At 42.1% G+C, this 15,460-nt stretch overlaps 1 protein-coding gene across 13 annotated transcripts in view; it reads left to right on the top strand.

Moving 5' to 3' along the window:
- CCSER2 (coiled-coil serine rich protein 2) overlaps nt 1-15,460 on the top strand; it is a 178,563-nt gene that overhangs the window by 87,881 nt on the left and 75,222 nt on the right. For 8 of the 13 annotated variants that reach the window (XM_053306803.1, XM_053306795.1, XM_053306797.1 and 5 more), the window contains exon 1: nt 3,157-3,355. The exons of 1 other annotated variant lie outside the window; for it this stretch is intronic. The gene's annotated coding sequence lies outside the window, so the exon portion shown is untranslated. Of the gene's footprint in view, nt 1-2,827; nt 2,930-3,029; nt 3,356-15,460 lie in introns of those variants that run through there. 4 more of the 13 variants (XM_053306802.1, XM_053306796.1, XM_053306798.1 and 1 more) reach the window with 4 other exon arrangements.

Genomic DNA, 15,460 nt, shown 5'->3' with positions numbered 1-15,460 from the left:
TTTTTTGTTGAAAAAACAGTAGAGGACACCTGGTGCTCCCACCAGCAATGGTTCTAACTTCTCACTCCTTAGTTGACGTGAAGTGCCCAGGCAGTGTTCCTTAGTGAGTCAGCTTAGCCGTATGGGAGACAAGTCTCCCCACCCCCACCCCCCAGCAGTTTAGTAAAAACATTACCTTGGGAAAGATTACTTTGAAATGCATTGGGAATAAATAACAACTTTCATGGAGCGGCTTTTTCTTGCTCTTGCGGTGATCGACAGCTGACACTAATCCTCTGTATTGTGTTGATAACCGAAAACCCAGATTTTTGTTGTAATTTGGAAGCACCTGTTGCTTGTGTGTGGCCACTGTGCCACTTTCTATATTTGGGAGCAATGAGTGCAGATGGAGCTCTTCTTGCCTACAGCATTATGAAATGGCAAATTACAAATTGTAAATGAGATTCCCTTTTCTACTCAACTATAAGAATTATATGAGCCAACTAATGGCACAGTGGGGAAGTAACTTGCCTAGGGAGAAAGAGCCAGCGTTGGTTAGAATGCTGGACTAGGACCAGGGAGAACTGAGTTCAAATCCACATTCAGCCATGATATTTGCTAGGTGACTGGGCCAGTCACTTATCTCTCAGCCTAACCTACTTCACAAGATTGTTGTGAGGAGAAACCTAAGTATGTAGTACACCACTCTGGGCTCCTTGGAGGAAGAGCGGGATATAAAATAAAAAATGTTTTTAATAAAGGCGGGGGGGAAGAGGTTGCTGGTTTGAATCCCCACTGGTGTTTCCCAGACACCTATATCAGGCAGCAGTGATATAGGAAGATGCTGAAAGGCATCATCTCATAGTGCACGGGAAATGGCAATGGTAAATCCCTCCTGTATTCTACCAAAGACAACCACAGGGCTCTGTGGTCGCCAGAAGTCGACACCGTCTCGACGGCACAACAACAGGGCTGGCTCAACCATAAAGACAGATTAAGAAGCAAATTCAAGGGAGGCTTGTCCTGTCTGGATTTTCATGGTGCTACTAGTATGTCTTGCTCTTCAAATGAAATGAATTGAGTATTTATTTATTGTTAAATTGTTAAATTTATATACCACCTTTCATTAAAAAACAATCCCAAGGCAGTTTACAAAAGTTAAAAGTTAACAATAAAAATGACAATAAAAATATTAAGCTAAACATATAAAACAAATCTAATTTAAAATCTATAAAATACAAACATAAAAACTATATGTGAGTAAAACACATAGAAGCAGCAATAAAAACAATCATGTAAAGGCCTGGATAAAAAGCCAAGATTTAACAAGCTTTCTAAAAACTGTGATGGAGTCCGAGGAGCGAATGGCCACGGAGAGAGCAGTCCAAAGTCTGGGGGCAGCAACTGAGAAGGCACTGTCCCGAGTGCACGACAGCCGAGCCTCCCTCATTGTTGGCACCCGGAGTAGAGCCCCCTCAGATGACCTTGTCAAGCAGGCAGCAACCCTTGGGAGCAGGCGGTCCCTCAAGTACCCTGGGCCAAAACCGTTAGGGGCTTTAAAGGTCAAACCCAGCACCTTGAATTGGACCAGGAAATGAACTGGCCTCCAGTGCAACTCTTTCAGAATGGGTGTGATGTGCTCCCACCGGGCAGCTCCAGATAAAACCCTAGCTGCTGCGTTTTGCACTAGCTGTAGTTTCCGGATATTCTTCCAGGGCAGCCCCACGTAGAGCACGTTACAGTAATCCAGCCATGACATGACTAAGGGATGGGTAACTGTGGCCAGATCTGCCTTCTCGAGAAAGGGACGCAGCTGGCGCACTAGCTGAAGCCGTGCAAAGGCACCCCTGGCCACTGCCTCCACCTGAGCTTCCAAAAGCAGAGCCGGTCTGAATATGCTGTGAATAGCTTCTGTGATATAGCTAGGACACTGAGTTCTACTCTCTGTTGCATACCTGCCAACATGTCCCTATCTTCCCATTCACCTGAATGGAAAAATAGGGACATGTTGGTAGGTATGCTGTTGTACCTGGTCAGCTGCAGTCATAAGCATGGGAGTGTAGTTGGTTCCCTGCAGCATAATGCAGCATTCACTATAAAACTGCCTTCTTGAATTTAGGAACAGGAGAGCCAGGAGGACCAAAGCCTACAGTTCCGGCTTTTCTTCCTTGCTGCTCCTTATGCCAGGGGTTCCCTTGCAAAATTCCTGTATAGTGCTGTTTGACCCTTCCTTCAAAAAAATAAAAATAAAAATCCATATCTTCTGTGAAGCTTTTGGCAGGTCAGACCCTTTACTCTGCAGTCCCAATTGAAACAAAAGCTAAATACATATAACTCCATTTGCTCACACTTCTTTCTCTTCTCTCACTGCAGAAATTTCGACTACTATGGTCTTTAAGGCAGGGCTGGGTTTTTAATAGCATTCGGTACCATGTACACAAATGGAACTATATAAGGAAAACAACAGTACATGTTATGAAGATCTCTAAATTTGATTTAAAGAGAACGGGAATTTAAAACAAGAATCGAAGGATATGGTTCCTTATACTTCAGAATGCACCACTGAGAGACCTTAAAGGCTGAGTTGAAGACAGACCATACTGGAGAGAATCTACGTAGTCTTTAAGAGTCGACACCGACTTGACGGCACTTAATCAATCAATCAATCAAAATACTTCACTGATGCCCAATTCCCTGTATCATGGGAGGGAGCTCCATATTCGCTCAGGACAGAGGGGAAGACCAGTAGCATTCCCATAGCGATTGGTAGCAGGGGCTGCTGTGCGCGTATGGGTCTCAAATATGAGATACATCCTGCTGCTGCTTGGAAAATGTCCTTCGCGGCGGGGGGAAATTGGGGGCGATGGGTGAAGCTAAGGGGCAGAGGGACCAATAGGCCTTCGGAACGCTAAAATTCGGTTGCGCACGAGGAGGCGGCGGGAGATTAGGGGTAAGAATAGAGCTCGCACTAGTCTCGGCTCAATAACTGCCATGCGTATAACGGAACGGAAGAGAAACCAGCGACGCGCACGTCGTCCACAGAAAGAGGAAGCCGGGGGGGGGGGGGGGACGACACACAATGCGCGCGCTCTCTAAGGCGCATTACGTCAGTGTCAGCTGTTCAGCCCGCGCCGCCCAGCTGCCGCCGCCGCCGCAGCCACAGCGGATGAGGTTGGTAGGAGACCGGTTGTGAGTTCCGGGGCATGTGAATGAAGGGAGGCGGGTTCTTGGAAGGACACTGGCCAGATGCGAGAGGGAGCAAGCGAGGGAGCTCTTTTTCACCCCTTATAGCAAACCCATTGAAAGGGGTGCAAGAGCTTAAACCGAGTCCCTGGGAAGAGCGACTTCCTTCGTGCGCCCCCGTTTTGCCCTTGTGGTGAGTGTTAGTTCTTTTGAGGGCGAGGAGGAGGCAGGCGGGGGGCGGGGGTCGTCCTCTGCGCCCCCACCCCGCGCGTGAATGCAGGAGGACAATCCTGCCTTCCTCGTATTGGGTGAACCGGGGTCCCCCCTGGCGCTTCGCGTCCTCTTCCCTTCTCCACATTTCGTGGCGCCTCGGTGGGTGTGACTGGCTGCACCGCCGTCATCCGCTCACCCGGGCGGGGAGTAGGGATGCTGCTGCATCATCGGCATCATCATGCCCACTCACTAGCCTCCCTTCCCAGGCCAAGGAGATGACCGTCTGTTACGTCTGAGAGAACCCGGCGCGGCCGGACTTCTGGATGCGCGCTGCTGCTCCCTTAACAAACAGCCAGGATGACTCGATGCTCTGGAGACAGAGCAGTCTTCCTAACCAATGCTGCCTTTCGGAAAGGGCGGGGCGGGGGGCGATGCTGGGTTTCAGATCTGTATGGGGAATGCCATTCTGGGAGCTCTCCCGGCGTCTCTGAGCTATAGGGTTTCTGTAGCTACCAAGAGAGGGGGACTTCACTTTGAATCTGTTTACAGATACTTTAATCACTTCTTACTGCATGTGTTCCAGGGTTGAGCTCTACCCCTGAAAACAGATGCTGGTCCTGAGCGCCCCCCCCCCTCAAGCTGTGACTCGGGCTGGAAGCAAGCCCCTTAAGGACAAGGTTGCAGGCCTTCCTTCTCACCCTCTCTCTGATTGTTGATTTGAAGCAGTGAATGGCCTTGTGATGGCATTGGCTGCTGGTGAGAGTTTCTTTAGGTGTGGCCCTTGTATGGTCTGTGTGAGACGGTGTGTGTGTGTATCCTTTGTGGGACAAAGGATCTCTTTATTGACTGGTACTATTTCAAATCAGATGCAAGCTGCTGTTTGTCTGCCTGGGACAGCGCATAAAGTGGTGGGTTGTGTGTCTTAAAAAAAGACATACAGAGACGCCAAGGGAGGACATCACTGATCCTCTCTCTTTGAAGGTCTCTGGCCTTGGCCAAACTACTACTATTCTACTTAATCTATCTCCTGTAGCTGTTACAAGGATAAAATACACAATATTTGTAAAACAATTTTACATGACAAGTGCTGTAGAACTAATAATATCATGGTTTTCTCCAATTATTTTGAGGAAAAATCCACCACCCAGTCCATTTCGTGACAGCTGCTGAGTCTGACCTATCTCATTCCTGTGATAAATTCACTCTTGACTCATGACAATTGAATAGGGACATCTTTTGAAAAGTTACCTTGTATGTGCCTCCTTAACATTCTTTTTGGATAAGCTAATGATAAGACTAACAGTCTGATCTTCTGCAGAGTGAATTATGCCTAAATCCATTGAAATCAGGCCTGTCCCTAAAGAATTAGTCCAATTCCCTGCAAAGGATATCCGGTTCCTGAGATGCCAGGGCATTATTTGCTTGAGTGGCCTCGGCTGCCAAGCTGGTACTTCAATACAAAATCAGAAGTGCAGGCAACCAGTACTCTTCAATTACAGATACCATGCTGTGTTGGTTATTGCACATTTAACATTTTTAAAATGTCACTTATAACAATCAGTGGAACAGCCAGATGCCTTATGCTCACAAATAGTGACTTGCTTTAGTTACCCTCTTTCCCTTGTGGGCCTCCCAGACGTACCTGGTTGGTCACTGTGAAGCAAAATGCTGGACTAGACAGGCTGGCCTGATTCAGCAGGGCTTTTTTAGGTTAACAATAGTTTGTCAATGAGGGAGGAGAGCTGGTCTTGTGGTAGCAAGCATGAATTGTCACCTTTGTGAAGCAGGGTTTACCCTGGTTTACATTTGAATGGGAGACTACATTTGAGGACTGTAACATTGTTACAGTGTGGTATAGTGGTTAGAGTGCTGGACTAGGACCGGGGAGACCCGAGTTCAAATCCCTATTCAGCCATGAATCTAGCTGGGTGACTCTTGGCCAGTCACTTCTCTCTCAGCCTAACCTACTTCACAGGGTTGTTGTGAGGAGAACTAAGTATGTAGTACACCGCTCTGGGCTCCTTGGAGGAAGAGTGGGATAGAAAATGAAATAAATAAACACATACATATTCCCCTTAGGAGTTGGGGCTGCTCCAGGAAAAGCACTTGCATGCAGAAGGTTCCAAGTTCCCTCCCTGGCATCTCCAGAATTTGGGCTGAGAGAAACCCCTACCTGCAGCCTTGGAGAAGTTGCTGCCAGTCTGTGTAGACAAAACTGAGCTAGATGGACCAATGGTCTGACATGGTAGAAGGCAGCTTCCTATGTCCCTATGAAGTATAGTAGTCCTCTGTTTGCTGTAGCATGGTGGGGGGAGTTGTTTATCTTAGTGGGCTATTTCTTAGACTCATATTCTTCTAAATAATATGTGACTTTTAAAATATATGTATTTTGCACAATAATTGTGCAAATGGAATCTGTTCTAGAAATTATGCCTTATAGCAATATGACTGCTAGTCTAATTTTTTATTGACTTCTGTTTTGCTATAAGGCAAACTCTTTCACCTAATCAAAATTGGATTCTTTTGTGAGAAGCAGATCTCAAACCTTTCTGATGTGGTGGATTAATTTAAATTGTCAAGATAAAAAGACCATTTTAAATTTTATTTATTTATTTGACATAGGAACATAGGAAGCTGCCATGTACTGAGTCAGACCGTGGGTCCATCTAGCTCAGTATTGTCTACTCTACACAGACTGGCAGTGGCTTCTCCAAGGTTGCAGGCAGGAATCTCTCTCAGCCCTATCTTGGAGATGCTGCCAGGGAGGGAACTTGGAACCTAGATGCTCTTCCCAGAGCGGCTCCATCCCTTAAGGGGAATATCTTCTAATGCTCACACATAAAATCTCCCATTCATATGCAGCCAAGGTGGACCCTGCTTAGCTAAGGGGACAAGTCATGCTTGCTACTGTCTAAAACTTGCGTCTCTGGGTGGTTTACAATAAAACAATACAAATAAAATTAAAAGGTTAAAAATATTACAATTTAAAACAATGTTAAAAACCTATTAAAACAGTGTCTGATTAAAAGCCTGGGTGAACAGATGTGAACAGACTTTTAAAAGGAGATGGGGAGGCTCTTATTTCAACAGGGAGTACATTTCAAAGCCTCGGGGCAGCAACAGAGAAGTCCTGTCCTGTAGCTACCAGGCAAGCTTGTGGCAACAGACAAACCTCTCCTGAGGATCTCAATGGGCGGTAGGGTTCATGGCGCAGAAGAAAATATTTGACTCTGAGCCAGTTGCAAGTAGTTGTTATGCATAAAACAGGAATAAAAAGTTATCTGAAAAAGTACTGGTTTTTCTGGGTGGCATCTTTAGTGACTACTAGTTTTGGCCCTCAGAATCATGCTGTAATATAAGTATGTGAATTGTTATACTGTATAACAGGCAAATATACCTTTCCCACTGTTTTATTTTTCATAAGAGGGTTAAAAGATATTTCATTTTAAATTGGATTATTTTAAAAAGAGAAGTTTATTACAGCCAAAATGTAAACATGAACAAAATGAAAAATCACATTTACAAAAATCTAATTTTACTTTTATTTTTATCCATCCTGCTTTCTGAGCAATCCTAATAAGTTGTGATATCTCAGAATATGGTGCAATAATTAAATTTTGTAAGTCAAGGCTGCAAATTGTAACAGCATTACTCACTAGAATCTGGTAGAAAGTATGTCTTTGAAATGCCAGGCTTATGTCCTGTGAATATACTTGCCTTGTCCTTATTCAGTGATAAAATTAAAACAAACTAAATTACCCACTTACTGTAAATGTTTAGTGCATTAAAGCTGCACAGTACAGTAAAAGGGCTTAACTGCTGGAATTAGCTGATGGAGTGGAGAAAATACAAGTGGTGTCCCTTAATCCTTGTTTAGATCTACTTTCACTTTAAGAAGTTCTGTAATAAACTATGTACTATATTAATTTGGATGGAGGTAGTATTCTAGTCCTTGGTAAACTTACAAATCTGAGATACTAATGTCAGTTTATTTTTAAGGCACAGTCTGTTTCCTAATTAGGAAACTAGCAAACAAAGACTTAAAAACTGGATCTAACAGTACCTCTATAGTGTAATGTCGTGCTTGATATTATACAAATTCTGGAAGCATTTATGCTGGCCCAGCTATCTAAACTTAGTGGTGTTATCTTTACATTGCAACTGTCGTTATCCTAGATTTGATTGATTGATTGCACTTATATTTTGCTCTCCTGCAAGGAGCCCAGAGTGGTGTACATAGTTAAGTTTCTCCTCACAACAACCCTATGAAGTAGGCTGGCTGAGAGAGAAATGACTGACTCAGTCACCCACAAAGTCTCATGGCTGAATGGGGATTTGAACTCTGGTCTCCCCGGTCCTAGTCCAGCATTCTAACCATCACACTGGCTATTTATATCTTTGCCAATAAATGGTGTTATTCTAGAACATATTTATCAAAACCATTTAAAGAAGATCTTGACATTTTTCCTGTTCAGCTTTTAATTTATTTTATTCAGTGCTTGTAGAACTGCTGGTGGCATAGTGGGATTTGATCGATAAACACCATAGCGTTTAGGACTATTCACTGCAAATAAGAATGGCAATCATGTTGTAAAAGGAATACAAGTGGCGCCTATGAAAACTCATGGAAAACCCAATTGCCCTCATGAACCCAATTGCCCAAATGAAACTCATGAACTTTCCTTAGGACAGCTTCCCCAGATTCCTGGTAGTTCCTTGTATTGGCTGGGTGGATGGTGGTGGGGGGAAAGAGCTGTTTTAAGATAGCTTATCCTCTTCCACTTTGCAAGCCCAGGGCTAGCACCATGTGCTGTCATCTGCTGTCAGGGGATATTCTCTAGTGGTTTGAAAGTATTCATATACAATATTCAGGGTGATTTGGGGGAGAGAGGAGGTGATTCCCCATTATTTCTCTGTAAGTAGGGAATCTTTACCAACTGCAGAAACTCTTTCCTATTCTCGCTGCCCCCCCCCCCCCTGACTAGCCATGGTGGGTGTCTGCATGGCAGAAATCTGTTTTACAAATATATAGATGTCCAAGTAACACTAGTGAATTATACTCTTAGTTGATACTGAAGGAAAGAGGAAAGGTAACTAACCTTTTCTGAAAGTTAAGAAACTATATTGGTTGCTATATCAGAAATTACTTTGTCAATACTAGTCAGTTCTGTGCTGGTTTATTGTGGCACATGAGATAATCAGGTAGGAATTAGGATCCTGTTGGTCTAAAGCAGAGTCATAAATAGCACAAAACAATCCCTGTAATCAAAGAGCTTATTGTATCACTCAAGTATGTTAGGTGAACACATTAAACCGGAGGACAAGTGTGAATGCATGCAAGGATAGAAAAAACAAATTATATGGCACCTTAAATATCTTGATAGAATGTATATGATAGACTAAATAAATGAAATGGAATAACTGACTACATCCATACATGAAGCTTCTGGGTGACTGGTAGGTGAATCTCTGACTAGGCTTGAAAAAAAGTAATACAGTGATGAGTATTCAGTTGCTCAGTGTTCTTTTTGGGGAAAGTTCCAATTTTTTTTAAAAACAACCCTAACTATTTTTTATTTTATTTTATTTATTATTTATTAAATTTATACCCCACCCAAACTCATGTCTCTGGGCGGCTTTGAATTCCCATTGAATTCTTGGCTGCTGTTTTACAGTTGAGTGCTTCATATGTTCTGTGAAGCTTCACCCAGATTTGAAATACTAGCAGATAATTCAAAGGAAGAACGCAAGAGCAGGGTTACATGGATCCACAGCATGCCTTGGTATGATGGTGAAGAAGAGAGGTGAAATTTTATGAATACAAAATACTTGCAAAAGTTGAGAGTTGCTTTGATCTTGCAGATGTCAATGGAAGTTACCAGTTCACCTGTCCACATGTTTCTGTTAATAGCTTCTGGTCTAAAAGTGTGTAAATTCTAAATGTCTACAAATACAGGGCATGATTCAGTCAGGTTAGTCTGTTAATTAATGGGACCTAAAGGTGTAAAATTTTGGGTGGATTGTACTTAAGTTTAGCAGAACAAATAGGTTGTAATATATGAAAAACATGGTCTCTGTAGATGCTTGTCTATCAATATCTTCAGTAATAGTTATTGTATACTAACACAACTATCTTCAGTATTACTTTTATAAAGCTTCCCTGCCTGTTCACCTGTTGCTCACCGCAAGTGACCAGGCAAATTTCTATTTAATGCTTGAGGCACTATTTAGAATCCTAGCACAGACAGACACAAAATCAAAAATAGACAAACAAGAACTTGTAATCCTAGCACAGACACAAAAATCAACACAAAAAGCAGATAACGCAATTTCCTTTCAATCAAGCTGTAGATAGTACATATGGGTTCTATTTTTGGATGCAGTTTGTCCTGCATTTGACTGGAAAAGAGCTTAAGGAAAGCCATCTTCTCTTATATAAAGAGTGTGACTTCTGCAGACACAATCTGGTTTATCTGTGTTGTTGGGCAGTGCATCTGTGACCTTCAGTAGGACTAGTTAGCCAAAACAATGAAATCTTGCACCTGGGTTCAGGAAAATAGCTTTACAGTATGGGAGAGGAGAGTAAAAAATGCTTTGAGGCCCCAAACAGAATATTTCAGCAGAAAGGAAACACCTTGAATGGAAGCAGATTGTAACCACCTTGGACTGGGTTATCAACCTTGTACTCTCCCCGCCCCACCCGCAAACTATTCTGAAAGAAAGAGCTTTTGTGTTTTAAGGCTTGGCTTTTGACTTGCTAGGTGCAGGTAATTTGTAACCTACCATTTTGAAAATGATGGACCTCTTGACATGCCAGTGCCTTGAATGGAATATTGTGTTCTCAGTAAAAGATTTTTAGGGGAGTTAACTTCTCATACATTTTTTGCTTTTGTCGGAACCATTCTTGGATTGATTTTGCTTAGGAGTGCATCCTAAGTTAAAACAAGACAAATTTTTAGCAGGCAAAACCCTCTCCAAACAAAAGCAGTTATCTATGACAGAATAAAGAGAGTTAGGGAGGAGCCACTCTTCTAAAGCAAACATGCTTCATAAGGGAGGCTAGTCTTTCTTCTGGGACCATTGATAGAGGCAATACTTAATGGCTATAACCAGTATTGTGTAATGCCATTGTGACATTCTTTAGTGTAACAGACAAGATCTATCTCTTCAGTACCAAGATGAAGATTTGGCTCAGACTGAATAAAATTTAGTGCAATTTCAGCAAATGACCTCCTTGAGAATGAGTATAGGAAAATATTTCTGCATTATATCTGATAATGATATCAATTGGAATAGGAAGGGCAGGACTAAAAATGGTTACTTTTTATTTCATTTTCCTCTGTCGCAGGGGTTCTCAACCTTGGGTCCCCAGATGTTGGTGGACTTCAACTCCCATAATCCCTAGCCATAATGGTCAAATGCCATTGTGGTTGGGGGTTATGGGAATTTAAGTCCACCAACATCTGGGGACCCAAGGTTGAGAACCCCTACTCTATCGGATAACTCAGATGCTTAGTTCAGTCGCACACCTCCCTATTCCTCTGCACTGAAAGCATCACATTCTCTACACTTCCTAGATTGGCTTTCACAGAGTATTGACCAGTGTGTGCCCCAGCCACAGAACAGTTTACATTTAAGAGTAGTAAAACCTAGTTTAAAAGCAGTATGCACTTTGTCAGTCATACAACTTAATATCAGTTTAAGTGGTCTGTAAGATAGTGCTGGAAATGCCTCTTCAATAGTAGTGTTTCTCACTCTGTGGTTTAGGTGCAGCTCAGTACCTTTCAACTTCCTCACAGGACTTGCTTTTAACGCAAGTCTGCACATGGGGGCCCCTTTCAGAATTTTGATCTTGTATACCTTTATTGCATCTTCCTTCTAGTGCTGTCTGTCAGTCCTCTCACCATATGGTACTACTAGTGTTTGCCTTATGGGTTGTGACGCAGCAGCCATAGACCAATGGTTTTGCTACGGCTCCAGTATCTGAATTTAGCTTGCAGTGAAGGCATCAACAGTAAATGATTTTATTTATTTATCCCATTTTTGTACATATCAGGCAGCATATCTCTAGGTGGTGTACAAAATTTAAAACACAATATAAAAGAGTAAAAACAGATAAAAATTCCAGGTTAAGACAGATTAAAATTTTACAGATTAAAACTAAACTAGTATTCTAGTTACTACATTCTTCCTGATTACAGAATGCTAAAGCATCCTTTTTGGTTTCTTTCATTCTCTTTCCTGAGCAGGGGATTGTGCAATACTCTAGCTAATGAATGGCTGTACACCTAATTTCAAAATGTCTGTCCACCATAATATACTATAGTATTAGAAATATGATGCTCAACCTCATAGGGAAAATCAGTTTTTGAGCATTTCCCACATATCAAAAGTATGTCTTGAGCAAAAGAGAATAGTTTGTTTGTTTTTTAATTTAAATGCAGTGTTGAAGGGGAAGAAGAGTTAAACTGCTTACATGTCTGAAATCTGTTACCTTGGAAGCATCCTTTTCCCAGCCGAACTTAGGTGCAAAGAAGTATACTTAACATCACAATCTAAGATAGATGGATATGGTCAATATTGTACAGAAGTTAGATCTATTGTGAAGGCCAATAAGCTGTAGAATCCATTGAGGTAATAATTGTTTAATGTGCTCGTATCTAGCATACCTTTCATTATTTCCATTTTGTAAACATTGTGGGCAGCTTACCATCCTCTTGTTGGTTAATAGCCCTAGTTTCTAAAGTGCTTCAGCAATGAAAGTGTTGACACCAAAACCAAGCTCAATAGAGAATACGTTCTGAAGGCTATTATCTGGTGATATTTAATGTGATTAGATGGGGAAAAAGGAGAACATCCAGGCTGTATTAGTAGGGGACTGGCTTCCCATGCTGTTCTAACTTGTTAATTTATGATTATCTTGATTAACAGCATGCTTGGAATGAACCATTTGCCTGGCTGCATAAGTAAGTAAAAATTGCTCGCTTATGAGTCCCCCTACTGCTGTGCATGGTTAAAGGTGTGGCAGCTCCCCTAGTGCTGCTTGGCATGGCATTGTGTATAGGTTGATCTCAATAAGATGCCTTGATATGCACCTGGGATATTTCTACAGGAGGAGGGTAACTGGCAGTGGTGGTAGTGTAGAGATAAGGAGAGGAGATGCTTCCCTACTGAGTGAAGCAGGAGGTGGGTGACCACTACTTGAATAATTGTTTGCAAGATGGCATTAAACTTCACTTTTTTTTTCATGTGACCTACATTTCACATGAATGAATGTAGGTCAGAGCTAGCTGGAAACTACAGTACATGCATTAGTTTGGAATTGATTTGACTGTTCAGTCACTGCAAGCTATTTGTAAACCTTGGCTGCTTTTGATATTTGGTTTTTAATGTACAATGGAAGGAAAACATATATCAGTGGAGCAAGGATTATTTGCTTTCTTTAAATTCTCCCCCCCCACCCCCATTTTGTAACTGATTGAAATACTCTTTCTTTAAGAGCTTGTGATTAGAGATGGAAATGTATATATGTTTTGATGACCAGTTTCTATTTTAAACATTGCCTGCTGATCTTGGTGAAGTGCAATAAAGGGTAAACAAATTGCAATAAGCAGTTTTTACTTATTAGTTATGTAGCATGACTCTGCTGCTTTGGCAGCTTTAGAGGTCTGCGTCTTGTCCCTTGCCGAGCCATGGAACAGCTCAACCTTCTCATTGAGGAGGTTTTTCTGTATTCTTCTGGGTGAATGCAAAGTTCCAATGGGTATGTAAAGCAGTGTGTTACTGTACATAATATGCACCAAACCACAAACACACAGAGAAACATCTTATAAAAGTGTAGAATATAAAATCTGAAAATAAAACCTTTATGCATTTTTGCAGAATATAAATACTTGTGAACTATTCTGGGTTTGGCAGACTTGAGACTTCTGGGAACTGCTTTCTTTCTCTTTCACAATTTTAGGAGCTACCAGTGGGAAATAGCAGCTTGGACAGGTGGAGCCAGTCACAAAATGGTGGCTTGTAAAAACATTTACATCTACAGATTATTGGATTTTAATAGCAATATCCTCAAATTGATCAGCAGAGGTTGACAAAGACCTGGTCAATGGTAACAAATTGATATAGATTTCACAGATGAGGAACGGAAACCGAGCGAGAGAGTGAGAGCGCGATAAGCCTAAGGCTAGACACTTGCTTTTTATTTGAAGTGTTTAAACGAACATCTGGTCGTGTTACGTTTCTTAATCATAGTCCTATTTTAAAAATTGTATTTCTATACTGCTTGATACAGAAATCTCTAGGCAGTGTACAAGTTAAAACATAATATAAAAACAATATAAAACAGTTAAAATTCATAAAACAGATAAAGATCTCAATAAGTAAAAACACATTAAAATTAGATAGAAATAACTGAAGCTCAGATATAACTTCTCTAAGCAAGCATGTAGGACTGCATATGAGCACACTTTCGACCTCGTCATTTGAGCAAGAAAGGCAGCCTGATCTTATGCATTTTGCTCCAGTTACTCAAAACTGCCTTTCTCTGCAGCTGCAGCCTGTCCCTTCCCTACACACTGGCCTCCCCACCTTTCTTATTTTTAATACACTACCAGATTACACATTCTTTTCTATTCCATATAAAACCACTCCTTTTAAGATACCCGGAAACCCCTTCTTCCCACAACTCTTCCTCGTCTCTGGTTTCTTGTTCATAGGCAACACGCACACTTAGAATCTAGCTATGAGATGCATCGGATCACATGTTGATCTCAGAGTTTGTTTTTGTCACTAGGGTTAAAGCTCAGAGTTCTTGTCCATGCAGACTCCCCCCTACTTCTTCATTCACCCAATTTACAGAAAAAGCAAGCCTTGAAAAAAGCCTAAATGCAAAAGCTGGAAAGTATTTGGCTTTTTGTGTGGGGTGGGGGATGGAAGTTGCTGCAAAGACTCCTTGGCTGATTTCAAGAGGAGGTGAGCAAAAGAGACAGAAGGAGAAGAGATGCTTGGGATTTTTCCTAACTGAGAGCAGTTGAGAATGGCACCGCTATGCCTCCTACACAACCAACCAATTGAATGTGCAGCAGCCCAGAAAGGGAGAAGGGAGCCAGAATGGCTTGCCAAGTGATTGAAAATCACTTCGGAAACGATTGATTGCTCATGGACAACATAATGTTAAATTAAAGCATTTAATTTTTTGTGCTCCTCACATGTATGTTAGTTTTGTACTTTCAATCTTTTTGAAAACAGAATATAGTACTGAAACCTCCCCTTCAGTGTTCCCTCTAACAGGGATTCCCAGATGTTGTTGACTACAACTCCCATAATCCCCAAGCAAAAGCCATTGGAGCTGGAGATTCTGGGAGTTGTAATCAACATCTGGGAATCCCTGTTAGAGGGAACACTGCTCCCCTTATACAATTACTGAGCACCATTCATATATTACTGTTTTGTAGACACGGGGGTTTAATTTGTGTTTGCATTTAGGGAAGATACAGTATATCAATTTGGAGTCCACTTCATCGATAAAGTAATTCTTTTATCTTCTTCCTCACCGAGGACAGTATCTCTGTATTTGAGATGTACCCTCTGACAGCTGTTTGTTATGTTTGCATGAGTACATCTTAATTTGTTGAGCTTGAAGTTGTGGACAGAATTCTTGGAGGTGGGAAGCAGTTCACATGCCCATGCAAAAGTGGGCTAAGGGAGCCCAGCCCAGTTTTGCATGTGTGTGTGAACCACAGGGATCATGTCTGCTCCCTGTGGCACCACGGCGGCAAAACCATTTGTGGAGACTGCTCTCAAAATGAGGATAGGAGGGCGAATTCTCTCCTAATCCCGTTTTGCCAATTAAGTGTCAGCCGCAGTTGCCTGCAGCCATGGCTGGCAGATTCGGGTGGGGCGATGCATCCCGGCACCCTGACCCTTGGAGCTACCAGCAGGAGCTGGTGCTCATCTGGGTGGGTGATCTGCCTGCCCCAGGAAGAAGGACTGCTCATCTGCGGGGAAGTTAGGTTTAACTAGTCTTCCTTGCAGCCTGTCCTCTAGCCCTTCTCACTGGTCATGAGAAGAGGCTCTGTGTGTT

Source organism: Hemicordylus capensis, chromosome 3, assembly GCF_027244095.1.
Source record: "Hemicordylus capensis ecotype Gifberg chromosome 3, rHemCap1.1.pri, whole genome shotgun sequence".
NCBI lineage: Eukaryota > Metazoa > Chordata > Lepidosauria > Squamata > Cordylidae > Hemicordylus > Hemicordylus capensis.
Note: the sequence above shows the minus strand (reverse complement) of the source record. Positions and strands in the feature narration are given on the sequence as shown.